Here is a 19,211-nt window from a genome sequence, read left to right on the forward strand (position 1 = left end):
TGGAATTAATTTCGCTTTTTTCTTCTTCAGTAGCACAACAAGCATCATGTTGGCTTATAACTGTTGCACAGTTGAAGAAATAGTGAAGAGAACCACTTACAAATTACCCATAACCCAAAAGCTGTTTGAAAAAGACTAATTGACTTAGGAATCATCTTAACAAAAAAATCATTATCTTCATAGAAGTTATGAATGCAAAGATGCAAAGTCTGTATTTTCAAAATAAAACAAAAAGGCAATTTATTGAAAAAAACCCACTATATTTAAGGTTATGAATTTGGGCAAACAATCATCATGCACTCCTCATTTTTCTCAAAAAGCTCTCTATGAACCTGGATTTTTCTATATTTATCTCTGACAAAAGGAGAATTTGGAGAAAGTTTGAACTAAATAACTTCAAGGTCAATAAATAGTAAAATAAAATCTTTGTGGTTTCTGTTGCTCTTTTGTTTTATTATTGACATTTTCCATTCATATAAACCACTTATAAAGGCATCAAACTTCCCATGTATCACGTTTGTTTTGTTTCATGATCATATAGACTATAGACCAGTTAAATTCCTCTCTGTAATAATACACTTCTGAGTCAGCAGCAAAATCAGAAGCCAACCAGGCAGCTACTGTCTCTTTTCTATGTTTGCATTAAAATTTGATATACTTAATTTGTATATATATAATGTAACAATGTATTGGTATATATAACAAAGGAAGAGGATTTTCTTTCTTGGGTTTTCTCCTTAGCTATTCTTGTGTACAATAAATGAGGCTGGTTTTGTTATCTATGCCCTTGTGAATTCACTAAACCTTGGCTGAACTGCTCCTGATAAAATTTTCTGATTCTTTCTTTGGATCCCTGAGTAATTTATGGGAGCTCTTAAAAATCAATTTCAAAATTTTGGTGCAAATTTTGAAAGCTCTTTTATTTATTTGCCATAATAAAATAAAATCTGCAAAAGTCTGCAACCTGATTCACTTCCCATTTATAAAATGGCATCTTTTACTAATACTTTTGAAGGAATTTTGAACATTTTTCTCCATGTATGCATAGAAATTTAGCAGATTTTTCTCCCAAGTAACACCAAATATATGTTACTGTACACCTGTACAGTAAAGCAATGGTCAACCTTTGCTTAATCTTATTTAGCAGTGTATTTCTAGATGATATGGATGTGTAGAAAGTGGAAGGAGAGCTGCTTAGAACAGATTTTTAGGAACAGACTAAGAGATATTTTGTCTGGGAGCAATTTATTAGCCTGTCCTTTTGTACCTGTAATTACTAATAGGCTGCAGTGACATGCCCTAGGGAGGAACAAACCTCCACTTCTTGGGATTTACGGACATTGCAGTGTAAGGAAATGGTGCAAAGCAAAAGGTACGGGTGCAGATCACTTCATATCCTGAAAAGTGCTGCAAACTGGGCATAGATCTGTGTGGGTACTTGGGCATCCATCACACTTGACTTAACTTTCTTCTCACCCACCCCCCCTTACTATGCACTGGACAGTTGGAAAGTCCAGGAAACTTGACTAAACAGGGAGTTCCCAAATCATCTGAAAAGACATGGGAAAGTGTAGTGTGGTCTGCAGTTTTTTATACATAGGAGTAGATCTAACTCTCATGCTCTCTCCGCTGCTTGCATCCTCAATTATGAGGCAAAACAGTGACCCCTAAAACAATGACAACTATCCAGTGAAATTTCCATTTTTTCCAGATGCACAGCTGATATCTGAGTGCCTAACTTCATCTGTAATTCCCTGGGAAAACAGATGTCTAACTCTCGTTTGTATGACTGGAAATATCCTCCCAGAAAAGATATTATCATCCTAAAATATTGCGGCTCTATAACTCTTGCTGCTGGATTTTGTTTTAAAACGGGATATAGTTCCTGCAACATCATTCTCTGTCCCCAGTGGGATGTGCCATCAAACAGTGCACTCTAACAGATAGAGATTTATCTCACCGACATCTACAAAGAGCAGTGATAATATTTTGCAAATAATAGGAGTCAAAGAAATATATTTGACTGCTCATTATATTAGCATCCCTTTAAGAAATATGCCTCAGCTCTTAAAAAATCCCCCAGCATATGCATGATTACAAAGTATGACACGGTGTCAGTCTGTTCTCCACGGCACTGTGTGTTGCTTGACAGCTAATGTGCTCTGCTGCACTGTTATTAGCTGTCTTGCTGCAATGCAGTATGTTACACACAGCTACTCTGGTGTATGTGACTCTGCCCTGCTCAGCCTCTGAATTCACAGAGTTAATACTGATTATCTTGAAATGGTAATAACATGATTTTCCAATGCAAGCCACAACAACCATCATATAGTTAACAGGAGCTGTGACTGCCAGCCAAATCGCATACTGAGCACAGTTATTTGAGCCATTAATTGCACTATAGCATTTCCTCTTGAGATAACAATGATTAAAATTTCTGCTGATAGATAACTTTAGAGTGAGATTGAAAAAAGAGATTTTTAAATGCACATTCAAGTCCCACCTTCAACAAGAACTTGCTGATAAGCCTGACAGTTTATCCCTGCTGTAATAAGGGGAAGCAAAAGCAGCATTGATGTGAAACAGCGGCATCCAACAGACTGTGTTTTCTAGGCAGCTCTGCTAAGATTTGTGCTGCTGTCCACCTGCAGATGGTCTGAACACCTTTTATGTAAAGTCAGCAGGCATAATGAGGCATTATTAGACACTCAGTGGGAGCCTCTGTTCTTGTTTTTCAGAGGAAAAGCTCTGCTTGCTGTGCTGATGAAGCATTAGAGTACACTGGCCTGGACCTTCAGAGGTGGTCAGATAACTAACAGGTATTGATTTCAGTGAGCTCTATGCATCTGGACTCCAAGACACTAAATCACTGTCACTATATAGTCTCTCTGTCCGTAAGGGTCATATACCATCCTCTAACAATGAATCTGATCATGCCTATTGTGGTATCGTCAGTACCATGAGCTAAGATTTTGTGACTACATAAGCTTCATTCCCAACAGCCACTGGTGCGAAGCAGCCTCTGCTTCTTCTTTCTAGGTGATCTAGATCCAAGGATATCACAATTTACATTTGGACAGATTATTCTGGTCTTAACCAGTTGTGAGTTTTACTGTGGCCATACAAGCTCAACCATGGAGCCTTTGTTGCTTCCGGCAGTGCCGGATGCCCCTGCTGCTCTCTGTGGGTGGTCAAACTGTGCAGCTGGAGGCTGGAGGGCCTGGTGGGCAACCCTCACCTGAAATAATGAGAATATCATGGAAACTCCCCAAACTGACAAAGCTGCAGAAGTAACAAATCACTGTGACTTTAACGAACTGCACATGCATGCAAAAAAAGTGCAGCCACGAGCATGGACCCACTCAAGTTGCAGCAGTCAGCAGTACTCAGCACAGTTAGTCCAGTTGCTCTACTACAGGACAGGAATGGGGAGATTAACCTTGTGCCACTTTTACTAACCCATTTTAACCTTCTAAACTCAAAAATCTGGCAGTCCTGAGCAGTCATGAGGAAAAGCACTGCTGAAATTCATACCATGTTCCCCTTTGAAAAAAGAAAAAAAAAGAACAACAAAACAAAACAAAACAAAAAAGAAAAAAAAAAGAAAAAAAAAAGAAAAAAAAAAAAAAGACCAAATACTCTGAAACTGGTCTATTCTATCTTTTTCTTTTTTTTTTTTTTTGCAAATGGACAGAAACAGCTATCCTGTAAAACACCTCTGTGTGAATGCTAATACCCAAGGCCTTTAGGTGCTATAACCTGTATGCTGTTTGTAGGCTTGAGTAGCTGACGCCAGGAGAGAAGACAGACAACACCACACTGCCAGAGCAGAGAAAGCTTTGGTGACCTGCTCCCGTGGGATGTACAGATTCTGGGAAGTCAGGACAAAGACTGTGAGCATGGCTTTGGAGCAAAGCATTTGTTCTTTAAGAAATTCTATCAAAAATCTGCAGGGTGGTATGAAAGTACTCTAAGTTGTTAAAGTCCTTCTTATAAAGTGTGATGGCTACATGAGGGTCCTTGCCTCCCAAGCATTTCCTTGCCTATGCATATAATTGAATATTACAGTATTGCACCACTATATGTAAGATCACTAGGTGCATAAAAGACCCATAGTCCCCATACCTTTTCTATTTTTTGGCTTGTCCAAGCAGCATGTGGCATTTGCTGCAGAGTGCCTTTCCCAGGTGCAATATCTACTTACTAATAAGCTGAATATATTGCTTACTTTACCCTAGCTGCATTTGTCTTCAGAATGGTCTATCAATCAGCCCCCTCACCTTGCTTTAGTTTGTAGTTTAGACTGAAGAACCAAAAGTTTCATGGGTCTGGATTTCTCCAGGCTCTGTAATTAAATAAGCAAACCACAACAGACTAATCGAACAGCACGTCTAAACATACTGTTATAAGTTTGAAAAATAGTGCCTGTGAGAAATACAGAGAAAGAATTGTGAGTATGGAATATCAAAGAGATGCTGTAGGGCCAGGGTCTTCATGTTGTGGGGGCCAGAAATTACCTTTGTGTTCTGCAAGAAACTTGAGGAATGCAAAGATAGGGCAGTACACCCTACAGCATTATGAGAACACAAGAAATAGGAAATCACTTTAATTTTAACACTTATTCTTACATCACTGAATGTCCAACACCCATTAGACACCAATTACCAAATTAAACCAGAATCCATGGGCAAGTCTCACATATAACTGCTTGCTAGCTTTTTCTGCAACCTGCCTTCACAGGGAAAGCGATGTGTCAAGTCTTTGAAGAAGCAACAAACAATGTATAAAATGCATCTTTAAAATGACCCTCTAGAGATTCTGTTTGGTGCTTGACAAACATTTCTTATAGATGTGCATCCCAGCCATCTGCTGGTTACTGCTCTATTTGTTTTCTCTCTCTCTGCAGGTTGTTGGTATTCTCACCACACTGGCTCTGTTGCTCAAGCAATCCATCACAGCTATCCATCTCACATGTCAGTAATGCTGTTGCCATTCAGGCAGCAAGACATGGGTAGAAATATGAAATATAAAATAACCCTCTTCTGTCAAGGAAAAAAGAAACTGAAAATTGGTCATTGTCTAAATCTGGTGTTTTCAGTCCCAAGAATCATTCCCCATTATCTGGAGGAAGTTGTCACATTTGTACACCTTAGCTACAGATAGAAAAAAATCTCTGATAAACGTCAAAGCTGCATTGACCCAGGAGTCACCACCTAGGATTTCAGCTTTGTTTTCCAGCAATTACAGTCATTCTCAAGACAATTATTTGTACTAACTTACAAAACAAAAGCACACACAGATAAGGAAATTATCACGACTTAGGTTTTCAATTTGTATAAAAAAAGATTAGAGTCAAATAGCCATAACTTTCTCATGGTTCAGTATGATGACTAGTAGCACAGCCTCCTGCAGATACATCTCCACTACCTGGGTTTTCAAGTAACCTCACTGAGATTGGCTCTGTGTTCCTGCTCCTGGAAACCAGGCAATTTCCTTATTCACCTGAGCTGCCTGGCCTCACATCTCAGCCCATGTCAAAGACCACACAATCACAGAATCATAGAATAGTTTGAGTCCACTGAACACGAGATTTCTGGTCTCAGTAAACTATTGTTTAAGGACAACTTCTTTAATTTAACCTTTGATTGTACATGAGAGGAGCAGACTACCGCCTTGTTATTAGTATTTACAGGTAGGTGAAGTCACATGTGATGTTAAGGGGGTTGCTAAATCCTGAGGCCTGACAGAGGGAAGGCCTCCACATCTCCATATCCCGAGATCCAGGTAACAGTGAGGCTGGTCCAGTGTTCCCAGAAGACATGTATACATAGAGAACACATATACACTATACATATACATATATGTATATGTATATTTTTTACTTAAAATATGTGTATTTTTTACTTAAACTTAGCTGGGCACACAGATCAACAGAGACAGAGAACACAGCACTCCAAAAGACACAAAGAGCACCAATGGTCTCATCCTGTCCTCCTGTCTGGCAGTTCAGGCTGAATGCCCCTTACTGGGGAATATGATCCTGCAAGGTGGATTCCTCCAGTAGCTGGGCTCAGACACTTATCTCAGTAGTTGCCCTGGGTTCCCAGCCTCCCCCGCTGCTGGAACTTGGACATATGAGCCTCCAAGGCTGCCACTCTGCAGTTGCTAAGGGTATCTCTCTGATGTGCAAAAAACACACAGAGGTGGGTCTCAGCTGGCATCTAGACCCCACAGTCTCTCACATTTGGACCCTCTGGTCCCTCCAGCATCCAACTCAGTCTTTCCAGACACTGTCACCTCCAGCCTCCTGCCCCTGGTCTCACCCCAGGGTCATCACTGAGACTCCCTGCAGAGAGGACAGAGCCCTTTGCCTGGAAAAATGACTAGAAATGTCATGTATGGTCAGACACCAGGACAGACTGAGTTGGTCACATACAGGGCACAGTCAGGCAGGTGACTTGTCCAGCCCGTGTTTGTACATTGTGTCCCCTTATCCTACTGTTTTCCCACTCACCTTTCTCCAAAACACCTTGATTTCCCTTTTCTCCGTTTCTCCGTAAGTCCCCTGCAAACCTGAAATGCCCATGGGTTGAGGCTCCCCAGAGCAGCCCAGAGGGGTGAGCTGGGCCTCATATCTATGATGGGAACATTGGGTCCTTCATGGTGGGGAACAAATTTTTAGGGAGTTGGTCGGTCTCCTTCAATGCCCAAGGAGCATCCACTTGGAATGTAACTGGGGTCCCCCACATCGATTCTGAGGGCTTCTCTGCGTGTGGGGACCAGCTTCTTTCTACATAATCTAACACAAGAACTATTAAGTATTTGCCTAAGGCTACATAATTAGAGTTGATCAAGTGTTTCACTTAAAAACTTTGTGGTGTATAGGTGCTTTTAAAAACTTACCGTATTTTTAGTTACCAAAATGATGATTAAAAAAAAAAAAATCTAGATTTGAAAATACTCCTCTGAAGAAAGTTAAGTACTCAGTTTCTAAAATGTGCTCTCATGTTTAAGTGGGTTTCTTTGTAAAAATGCTGCTACAGACGAAATGTATTTCCTGTGATATCATGTTTCTACCTACAGGACTGATATGAAGTACCTAGGTGGCTGCAAACTTCACATGTGGATAAGCCGTCTAAACAGCCAAGTTCCGTCTAAACAGCCAACTTCAGGAACAAGTTGTCAAAAATGAATGCATTCTGATGCAGCTGAATTCCTAAGTAAACCATTTTTTTTATTCTTTTAATCTCATTTTAATAGGAAATTTTTCTATTTATAATAATAAAATAGAACAGGAAGCTGCTAGCAGAATCATAATTTAATCACAGAAAAAAAGCTTTATTATAATGATTCAGTGAAGAGAGTGTTTTACTTAAACTGAAATGCTGGACTCCAAATCTTATATTATAGTATATAATCCCACCAGAGAGAAATAAAACACATTGTAGCCTTGCAAAGAAGAATGATTATAATGTGTAAATCAGTCATATAAAAAGGGATAGGTTCTCCATGGTCTGAGGAACTTAAGCTGTTTTGCTGAACAGCTAGGCTAATTTTAGAAACTCCATACATTATTTGTAATGGAAAAAATAATTCTGAAAAGATTTTTCTCATATCTAATCTAAACCTACCCTCTCAGTTTTAAGCCATTCCCCTTTGTTCTGTCACTACATGCCCCTGTAAATAGTCTCTCTCCATCTTTCTTGCAGGCTTCCTTCAAGTACTGGAAGGTCACAAGATCACTGCAAAGCCTTCCCTTTTCCAGGTAGAAAAATCCAAATTCTCCTAGCCTTTCCTTGTAGGAGAGGTGCTCCCTCTAATCATCTTTGTGACCCGCCTTCAGACTTGCTTCAATACGTTGATATCCTTCCTGTACTGGGGACCCCAGAGTTGGTTGCAGTGCTCCAGGTGGGGTCTCACCAGAGCAGAGTAGAGGGGCACCATCACCTCCCTCATGCTGCTGGCCATGCTGCTTTTGATCCAGCCCAGGACATGGTGCTTTAAAGCTGCAAGTGTGCACTGCTGGCTCGTGTCCAGCCTAAGCAGGGCTGCTCACAATCCTTTCATCCCCCAGCCTATATTGACATCGGGGGTTTCTCCAAACCAGGTTCAGCACTTAGTCTTGTTAAACTGCATGAGATTCCCATGTACCCATTTCTCAAGCTTGTGCAAGTCCCTCTGGGTGGCAACCCATCCTTCAGGTGTGTCAACTGTACCGCTCAGCTTAGTGCCATCTGCAAATTTGCCAAGTGTGCACTCATCTTTCATCTTCTTCATCCCTTCTTCTTTGTCATTAATGAAGGTATTAAATGACACTGGTTCCAGTACAGACACCTCAAAAACTAATTTTCCTGAAGAACTTCTTTAGAGCAAGCCAGAGGTGTTCTCTCACTCCACATTATCTATGTAATGAGTTGTCCAGATGCTACCTTTTTTAGGTATAACCATATGTATTTATACTTAACTTTATGAAAAGGAGTATGGATTACATCTTGTATGCCTTCTTTGCAGCCCTAAATCATTGCTGCAGTTACATTTACATTGAAATCTCATCTTCTTTGCCCTTTTTTGTATTTTCTTCTTCCACCTTAATTTTCTCAATTTAATTAGGTAATAAATTAAATCATAATCTCATGAAATGCACTAGCATTTAAGTACATTATTAACATATTTTTTGACATAGAATAAAACACTTGGGCAACGTAATGTTCCAGTACTAGGAAACTACATTGCACTATACAGTTTATAACTGGTAACTGGATTTCATATAAGCAAGATATTGCACTTAGACCTGGAAGGATAACAGGCATTACTTTCCAGTCTGCTTAAATTCTATTATTATTTTAAAATTTATTTTATAATTTTAAGTTGTAGTTGATTTTAAATCAATATGTATAAATTTTCCTTATCCTTGTTGTTGACTGATACATAAAAGAACCCTACATCACAGTGCACTCATTGTTTACAATACAAGTGGTTTTTACCCAGCCTTTTCATTTGCATTCCAGTATTTAATTAAGATCCTGTGCCTCCATGCTAGAACATTTTAACAGACCTATACGATAATAAAATCAGCAATCAGAAACATGGTCAGCAGGCTGTACAGCCTTACCTAAACTGAATAAGCTGTTCGACTTATTCATCAGTAACCTGGATGTGAGGACAGAGTGCACCCCCAGCAAGTTTACTGATGATACAGAACTGAGAGGAGTGACTGGTACCCCAGAGTGCTGTGCTGCCATGCAGTGAGGCATGGACAGGTTGGAGAGTTGGGTAGAGAGGAACCCAAGGCAGTTCAACATAGAAAAATGCAGAGCCCTGCACCTGGGGAGGAATAACCCCATGAACCAGTATGGACTGACCTGCTGGAAAGCAGCTCTGTGGAGAAGGACCTGAACGTCCTGATGGACAACAAACTGTCCATGAGCCAGCAGCTCCCTTGTAGGCAATAAGGCCAGCGGTATCCTGGGGTGCATTGCCAGCAGGTTGAGGGACGTGATCTTGCCCCTCTACTTTGCCCTGATGAGTCCACATCTGGGATAGTGTGTGCAGCTCTGAGGTCCCCAGTTCAAAAAAGACAAGGAACTACTACAGTGGGTCCAGCAGAGGGCTACAAAGACAATTTAGGGGACTGGAGCATCTCTCTTATGAGGAAAGGCTGAGGGACCTGGGCATGTTTAACCTGGAGAACAGATGACTGAGAGGGATTTTATAAATATCTTAAAGGTAAGTGTCAAGAAGACGGGGCCAGACTCTCTTCAGTGGTGCCCAACAACAGGACAAGGGGAAATGGGCAGAAACTGAAACAGAATTTCCATCTCAGTATGAGGAAAAACTTCCTTACTGGGAGAATGACAGAGCCATGGAACAATCTGCCCTACAAGGCAAAAGTAACTTTTGTTTTTCTGCTAATAAATCCATTGGGGTGAATTAAAGTAAATCAATACTAGATGAGTATGTATCAGTGTTTACAGGTGTACATATGTATATATATATATATATAAGGTTTATTTTAGAACAATTTGTTTGGGAAGGAACTTGATTCTTGTCCCTGGTGTCTTGGTCCATTGGGGAGTGGTGGGGGAAAGAAGTCCATGAAACATACAGTGTGGTGAATTTATATACCCTCAAAAACCCTTCTGGTACCTTCTCTGGGTGGGGGGGGGGAGGGACACACATGCTGTTTTATGATGGTTTTTCAGAGGCTGGAGGTGATGGGTTTGCACAGTCACTTAGGCTGGGAGGTGGATGTGCTCCAGAGGTACTCCTGCTAAGAGTGAGGCCTTCTCTGGGGTTGATGTGTGCACAGAGGGCCTCCTTTGACATGGCCTTGCTCTTAGGAGATAAGCATCACACACCCAGAGACTTGCTCTGGGGCCTCCACAAATCTAACAGGTTGTGTGCTATGGCCTCCTCCCCTCAGCCTTTATATTGAATATCCTGACAGTAGGTTTCTTTGCACAGTTTGCTACAGCAGCAATGTTTTAAGGCCATTAAAAAATCCAGTTCCTCACAGCTGCCTGGAGAAGTTGCAGAGTCTTGCTGGAGATCCTCAAAACCTGCCTGGAGGTGATCCTGTGCAACCTCCTCTGGGTGAACCTGCTTTGGCAGGGAGCTTTTGACTAGATGATCTCTAGAGGTCCCTTCCAACCCCGATTATGTTGTGATTCTGTAATTCTGTGTCTGGGTCGTGTTTTGTTTTATATAATGTCTATATAGTGGAAACCCTATTCATGGCTAACTAACTTTCCTTATCTGTAGCAATACCTCAGTATTTGGTATTATCTCATTTCATGAATATTGCACATGCCAAGGAAGTTGCAAATACTTATGTTATGGAAGTTTAGGGACATTTAAAAATAATTTCAACTTGCCTTCACATACTTTTGGTATTAAAGTCATGAGTTCTCATCACAAACTCAATAAAGCCAGACTCAGAGGGAGCCATAAAGCTTTCTGTAAATAATATAAAATACTTTTTAGTTCCACAAAATGTCATCTCTTAGTGCCCTGGTACTTAGGTTAGAAATGAAGAACATGTATAGAAAAGTGAGAGCCACTCCTACAATTTCATGCAGTTTCTGGTTTTAGCTCCATAAAAATGGGAACTGCAGAACCTTTACATTACAATTTTTTATGCACCAGTTGTTACCATAGGACTGAATTTAATCCACTTGACATCTCAGATGGGAATATGTTTAAGGAGATAACACTACGGAGGGGGCAAACACCTGCCATCTTTCTTATTACTTATTAGTTTATGCTGAGATGAAGATTTTTCACTACAGTTATGTACTGACCACACCCTTTCTATATGAGGAATGCCGCAGAGAACAGAGCACCCATCTCTACCAATTACCTACACAATATATCTATTCTGGAATAAGGAAAAAAAAAGGAATGCAGGCCTAAGCCCTGCTCTGCAACCAGCCAGAGTTTGGTCACAAACATGTTCCGTGGAATAGTTTTGGCTTAGACGTGCTAGTCCTCTCCCTGGCCAAGTTCAGACACAGTTTTGAGATGGCAAGTGCCAGGAAGTGTTTCCTAATGCATGAATGGATGGATGGATGGATGGATGGATGGATGAGGCCACCCTGTTCTGACAGAGGACAGATGTGAACCATGAGGAGATAAACCACACAATATCCCCTGTCCTCTGGCCAAAAGATTGTCCCAAACCCATTTTATTCTGTAGCATAGAGAAAGTCAGAGTGTTTGATTCCTATTTTATTTAAATAAATAGCAATCCCTAGTCACTTAACATAGTTTAAAACCTTATTTCATTAATCCGCTCTACAAAAGAATAAATGTATTGCTAGTAGACAGTCAGGTCAGACACACACACCCCCCTGCCTTTTTGTGGTCCCTCTTATGTGTCTCACACATCTCAGTAGGGCAATGGTATTTCTACTTTCCTTCCACCATCCTTCATGAAAGACATGATTGCACATTGGTTCCCAGAGCAGCAGCGCAGCGGGAGCACACTCCAGTTGGTGCCATCTTGGGCAGCAGCCTGCACCTGCCAGCCCTGTCCAGCAATAGGGCCTGGCTTCAGCTTCCCAGAAAGCTGACAAGCTGGGGAAATTCCTGGCTCACACGCTTTTCACCAGTGAGAAATGTCTGAGACTGTGCAGGAAGAATATCCTGAAATACTTTCCCTTGTTTATTCAGAAAGATTCCTATTAAAGGATGTACAAAATATATGTATTTGTATATTGGGGTGGTGTGTGTAATATCAAACTTGTTACAATGTAATTCAGCAGAAAACAATTCCCTGTGTTCAGATTCTCCCTCTTTATTTTTGTCCATCTGTGTCTCTCAACAGGTTTCATCTATTCACATAAGTGCTTTTAATCACTACCAGGTGTCTCATAATCATGAAAAGGCATTACGCTGACAGCATTCTCTCAAACAGAGAGTCACAGCAATTCATATTTTATAAATGAGGAAATGAGATGCAGTATCTGACACAGGGCACTTAGGATGTCCATGATGAAGCTGTAGAATGATCCACATCCTCTGAGTCTCAACTGATATCCCAAGCCTTGGTACAACCACTCCACTAGCACTATGTTTTCCATGCTTGTGAAGATACAGGTAACAGTCCAGAGTGAATAATATTGCCATCAACATCTTAATTTATACCAAAGCAATAAACAAAACAGAGATAAAACATTCTCTTTTGGCAAAATCTGTACATTTCAAAACATGTTCTAGGCTTGGCAAAACTTGCATTAAATCCACTTGCAAACTTACATTGACTCATTTTGGTTTTGTTGAATCATTCTTGTTAAGGAGCAGAACTCTTGCTTTTCCCATTACTTTGCTGCATTTTGAGTTGTCATCTCTCCATTGCCAAAAAGATTTGAAGCATGGTCTCTGTGAGCTTCCAATGGATTCAGCAAAGCCTTGAAATACTTGCCTGAAGTCAGTGAGATAACTTGAAGTGCAAAGCTGGTCAAGGTAAGTATCCTGAGGAGCTGTACGTTTCAGGGCCAATCTCCCATATCCACTGAAATTAGCAGGAATTCTTTCACCAACCACAGTGGGATTCAGTTCAAGTTCATTTTCACTTAAACTTGCAAAATACAAGAAAACAGTAGTAAACAAGAGAAATAGTTCAAGCCTTTTCACTCAAGCCAATCAGCTCACCACGCTTGCAGTGCATGGGCACACATTAGCGCATGAAGCCATTCCTGTACTAGGGGGGTGTCTTTACTTTCTGAGAAGAGGTGAAAACCCATGAACCAGAAGTTAAACTCAGAGGCTGCCAGCAGCTGCAGAGGCAGCTAAGATGCTGCAGAATCTGAAGCGCTGTGGTGGAGGGTCTGCAAGGAGGCTTAACAGGCTTGAAATGATAAAGTGAGTTGTCATCTAAGAAGATGTATCATATCAATTATGGGAGAGCAAAAAGCTTGGCACAGACCAGCAAAATATAGGACAAAGTGAAAAAAATGAAAATGCATTTTCAATGAATATGAATGATCAAAAGAAGGCTGCTGCCACTTTATATCTCCCACACTCATCTTAAGCCATCAGAAATTACACCAGGTGTGCTGGTTTTAGCTGGGACAGAGGTAATTTTCTTCGTAGTACCTACTATGGGGCTGGTTTTTGAATTTGTGCTGGAAACAGTGTTGATAATAGAGGGATGTTTTACTTACTGCTGAGCACTGCTTACACAGAGTCAAGGCTTTTTCTGCTCCTCACCTTACCCCACCAGTGAGGAGGCTGGAGATACACAAGGAGTTGTAAGGGGACATAGCCAGGACAGCTGACCCCAACTGATCATAGGGATATCTCAGGCCATATGGTGTCATGCTCAGCATATAAAGCTGGGGGAAGAAGAAGCAAGTGGGGTACATTCAAAGTGATGGAGTTTGTATTCTCAAAAGCCGTTAGGCATGATGGAGCCCTGTTTTCCTGACACCTACCTGGACACGGGAAGGGATGAATGAATTCCTTATTTCACTTTGTTTTCCTCCACAGCTTTTACTTCATCTACTAAACTGCCTTTATCTCAATGAATGAGTTTTCTCACTCTTACCCTTCTGATTCTCTCCCCCATCCCTCTGTAGGCACTGAGCGAGTGGCTGTGTGGGAGTTAGTTGCCGGCATCAAACCACAGCATCAGGTAACACAGGACCTCTTTCTCTTTGTCACACATGCATCTTGCTTTGCTCATATAATGCAAGAGAAAGAAAGGAAAGCCTAACAAGATTTTCATTTTCTTAACAAAAAATAAAAGTCTGTTGCCCAGGGAAATGGTGGAGTCCCCATCCCTGGAGATATTTAAAAATGTGTGGATGTAGCACTCAGGGACATGGTTAAGTGGGGGGCTTGGCAGTGTAGGCCTAATGTTTATATTCAGTGATCTCAAAGGTCTTTCCCAACCTAAACAATTCTATGATTCTATGAAGTAGTCACCTCTCAGACGCTGTTAGCAGACTTTCCCATGCTGCTTGCTTCTGAGCGGATCACTTTTGGCAGCACACGGAGGATCAGCACGGCAGCTGTCCATGTCCATGACAGAGCTCTGAGGGGAAGCTGTGGAGACAAAGGAAGCAGCACAGACAGTGTTAGTCATTCTGGGAGGCAGGCAGAGGAAACGAAGCAGGAATGGAAACAAACAAGCAAACCCAGCTCAAGGCTAAGCTGCGCCCAGAACAAAGGTCCAACTACAAAATAATTTATAGCACTGTAAACAAGAAACAAGAACATTCTGCACATGGAATGAAGAAAACAGCTTTGTCCATTGCTGTATTCTCACACTCCCCCAGCCAGCAACATCCCCTAGGTAGCATTTCACAAGCACGCATAGAATTCCCCTGGGAGGGAAGTGGTGATTATGACTGTGGCTGCATTACTTCCCAACCTGTGCAAAGCCTGGCACAGGTCAACATGTATTGATGCACTTGACATGTGTTTCAGCAACTGTGCCAGGCTGTCTCGGGGCCCCACATGCTCTGTATTTCCCAGTCCAACTCATGTGTTAAAAGCTAAATGGAAAGAATGAAACTTCATAGCACACTGCACATCTTGTAGGTTTTTGATGATAAATCCTTGGGGTTTGGAAGGCAGGAGTTATTTGGTTCACAAGGCATATGACAATACTCTAGTCTGAACCACAAAAAAAATGCATTCTGCTCCAAAGAGGCCACAAAGTGTCACCTGAATCACAGTGAAAAAGAAACCAAAATATGAAATTGTTTTGTCTCCAATACTGAGAATGTGGCTTTTCCATGTCCAAAGAATCCATGTAATATCTCATGTAATTAAATAAACATATCTAAATAATCTTAAACCTAGCTTAAGGACAAAAACCAATGACAATATCTTGGCTACAATATACTGCCTTAAGAGTTGAGTATTTTGTACTTAGCATCTTCTTCCAAAGCACCTGTAACTGAGTATCTCTCTGCCAGAGATTCAGTAGCAGACAGGACAGACAGCAGACCTGATCCTGCTCACTGGTTCCCACATTCAAGGCTGCTCACCCTTTGAGGTCATGGGTTTTTTCCCAAAAGCTTCACAGAGGTCAGGTGTCACCACAAGCAGTGCTGCTTTGTTACAAAACCCACTTCAGCTTCAAGAATAAACCCATAACATGTAGAGTCGTACAACTTTCTCACCACTAACAAAGTTTTTTGTAGGACGTACTTGGCTGTTGTGTTTCAGTGCTTTTAGGGGGGAAAAAAAGTTGTTTCAAGTTCTTGCATCATTGTAAATCCCCATTCTCCCCCAAATGATGTGTTTTTCTCTCTGCTATAGAAAAGTTCTTGGAAACTAGAGAGCCACACCATGGCAGATTCAGATCTCTCTGGAGACATGTTGGACTATCTAAAGACCATTTCAGTTCTCAAGCTCTCTACACAGCTACAGCCTGACTTTACAGCAGCCTGGGACCTAAACAGACAGCAACACCCATTAGGTGCTTATGTGCATATCTGTGTGCTTTTTCCAGCCCACCAACAATGTGTTTCTGCTGAACTGCTCACAGCTCCCATCACAGGCTCTGCTATTGACCCCATTTTAGGCTAAACATTGTCAGTGCCCTTTCTGTCCTCACAAAACACAGGCAAGAAAATTTTTTGGAGAAGGTTGAATCCAAGGGCCCAGTTACTTGACAATTCCTTCTCTCTGGAAGGAAACATAGGAGCATGACAGAGAGCAAGCCATTAATTGTCCAATCACACCCCAGCATAGATGATGGAAAGAAGAGAGGACACAGACCACATCTATACACCACATAGGCAATAAACTTTGAGGTCCTTCACATTAAAGGGTTGACCTGGATGCATTGACTGGGAATACCAAGCGCAAATGGATATCTGCTACTTTTAAATTGTAGGACTTTTTGAGGGGTCTGCTCCTATTAGACACCTCATATTCAACTCACTCTTTTCTCTGAAAATTCCTTGCTTACGTACCTGTCTCCTCGCATTGCACAGAGTCCACAGGCTGAACTGAAGGTAGAGGGTTTTCCTGGCTGGTAGTAATAGCTTGTTGATGGAGCAGCTAAGGCCCTGCTTGATTCTGTCAAAAGAAATGCAGCAGAAATTATTATAACTTAACCCAAAAGGCTCAAAAATTAAGAAAAAGGTAACTAAGTGTCAGAAGTGCAAGGGTCTGTTCCTCAGTGCTGATGATTTTATTAATATTTTGCATATAATTGCTACATTTTGTGCCTTTGGTAAAGCCTGAGAACCTCTCTCTCAACTGAGTTCAAACCAAGATATGCCTTACTAGAGTAGTCAGAATGCTTAATAAAGCTTCCAGAATATTTTCTTAATTTTTGCATATTTAATGACTGTAAATTGAACAAGCATGCCAAATGCTTGTAAGTCAAAGCATCCCTTTTATGTTTTGAGCTAGAGCTATTCCCTGGAGTATGGGCAAACTTGTGAAATACTTTCTTTATTTTCAGCCTCATGGCTTTTTTATTCAGCCTCTGTCCAGTCCCTCATTTAATGAGGTGTTGGACTCTTAAGCAAATCTTTGCTATACTTGATCGTCACACATCCAAGATCATGGCAGCCAGTGCTCACCACTCAGCTTCTGATTTATATGTTCAAGGTGGTGATAAAACAAATAACGCACAATGGTTACTAATTTTGATCATATAGATATTGTATTCAACATCACATGTGCACACAGGAAAATTAAGTCAAAAAACAGCCAAAAGTAACCTGCCATCATTTCAGCAAACTTCTGGGGGGATTAAAGAATAACAGTGAGTGTAACCACATCTGGATCTTTCATTCATAATACTTAAAGTATATAACCAAGTTGGTATCAGAAGCCCACAATTTAAAATGGTGAATCAGATGAATAGAATACTCAGTGATGTTCAGGGGATGTGAAGAGCATGTACTGTGGGGCCTCATGGAAGAGTTGTCCATGTAAAACCAGATTTTATATTTAGAATCCATTTTTCAGATCTCCTTTTCCAGATGTTAGCAATTTCTACTAGCTCTGGTAAACTCTTAGTGCAATGGCTTTACCAACCACTCAAAACACCACCGACTTACTCATTTTGAGCACCAACCCAAGGAGTCTGGGCTGACCAGCTTTCAAGCAGCTGTGGAAACTTGCTTCTGAACTGGTAGAACTGTCTCACTGCAGGGTGACATTGTGAGCTGGTTTGTCCATCCACTGTCACAGAGAAATACTGGAGGTCCTGATGATAGCTGCAAGCCTGGTGTGGAACATGACTCTGTGACCCTCTTTGACGGGCAAGATTCTGGTACGCTTTGGGTTACTAAAGACTTATCTAACTCCATGCATCTTGAGTTGGGTGTCTGGTCCAAAGTGGCTGTCTGAGCTGCTTTAGTCAGTAAAAAAAGAAAAGTGTATCCAGAGAGCAATTTGTGGTATTTTGAACAGTCCTCCCTCTCTGGCTCTACAAACACCCTAAAGGAAACTGAGATTACCTGAAACAAGATGCTTTGGACACCTGGAGTTAAGGGAGCTGATTCCAACCCCCCTAGTTGACTGCCAACACAGTTTGTTCGTACCTGTACAATTCTTTACTTGTTACCACATCTAGGCTGAGAGAGTTCCTTACGTTTCATGGCTTGTTTTGCTTTTTCAAAACAAACCCTGAAAACTTCAAATATTTTTTTAAAAGCCAGAGGGCACTTGGTCCCTGTACCTGTGTTTGTGTCATTTCTCTACAACCACCTGTGCTGAAGCTTGCTTACTGCCCTTGAGCCAGGCAGGATCCCACTCACTCTTGTCAGGTTTTCAAGACATTCTCGTTCATTTCTGTAGTATGAGAGAAAAAGATAATTTCCTTCACTATTTGCATTTTGAATCCTGACCTCTGCTCCCTTCTAGTGAGATTTCTAGTGAGATTAATCCAAAGACAAAAGCATCTGTCCACACTGTGTCAAGCAGTGACATTTTCACAGATGAAGTCTGGTTCCACTTAGGAAAATCATAGTCTTCCTCTGTATTTTATCATTTCTTCCCAGATAGCTTCTTCCTTGCTGCTATTAGAGGTTCAGGTTCTGCTTACACAAATGGAGGTAAGACAGGACTGTCTATGGTCTAAGCAGACTATCTTGACCTTATCTCTGTTTATATGTAAAGTAAACATGAATAACATCAGAATTCAACAGGGAATACAAACAGGGAAATCAGATATTGCTTCTTGCATCATCTTTCAATAGTTGGGAGAGTTTATCATTATTTTTTCTAATTAACACTACAGGATCAGGCTACAGTTTTGCAGCATCAAAGCTTCTGCACTGCATTTCTTTGTCTTTACTCAGAGACTCACACAAAAGTAAATAAATTATTTTCTTTATGAGAACTCATAAAGTTCTTATATCATCATCCCAGGACAACTGATTCAATCACAGTCCCTGGTTCTTACTGTGTTACTCTAGCTCTACACCAGCACTCCTGCACTGATCAGACACAAGCTTTCTACGTCCCCAACTTGTTTTGGGTTTTGAGTTAATTTAGTATTCAATGCACAGTTATGACAAATACATGGCTGTGTTCATTGTCATCTGTGTCTGTGCTATGCTATTAATTTGAAGCAATATATTTTGTGTGCACAAAATATTCAGTTTATCTGCTTTTTTTACTATTACATTACCCCTCAACTGAACTCAGAATATTTTCCTACATATTTTACATCACTGTCATTTCACGTCCTTCTAACATCTGTGCCTTTTTCTAGGTAAATAAAATTCTGAGCA

The 19,211-nt window shown here is 40.9% G+C and overlaps 1 long non-coding RNA gene across 1 annotated transcript; it reads right to left on the reverse strand.

Annotated features, from left to right (window-relative positions):
* Positions 1–12,166: 12,166 nt before the first annotated feature.
* LOC108497880 lies at positions 12,167–18,264 on the reverse strand. The gene is made up of 4 exons (XR_001874989.1): positions 18,155–18,264; positions 16,431–16,536; positions 14,428–14,547; positions 12,167–13,078 (listed from the first exon to the last, which is right to left on the reverse strand). It is a non-coding gene; the product is annotated as an uncharacterized LOC108497880 (long non-coding RNA).
* Positions 18,265–19,211: the final 947 nt, after the last annotated feature.

Source organism: Lepidothrix coronata, unplaced genomic scaffold (assembly GCF_001604755.1).
Source record: "Lepidothrix coronata isolate B3197 unplaced genomic scaffold, Lepidothrix_coronata-1.0 Scaffold53, whole genome shotgun sequence".
NCBI classification, from domain to species: Eukaryota; Metazoa; Chordata; class Aves; order Passeriformes; family Pipridae; genus Lepidothrix; species Lepidothrix coronata.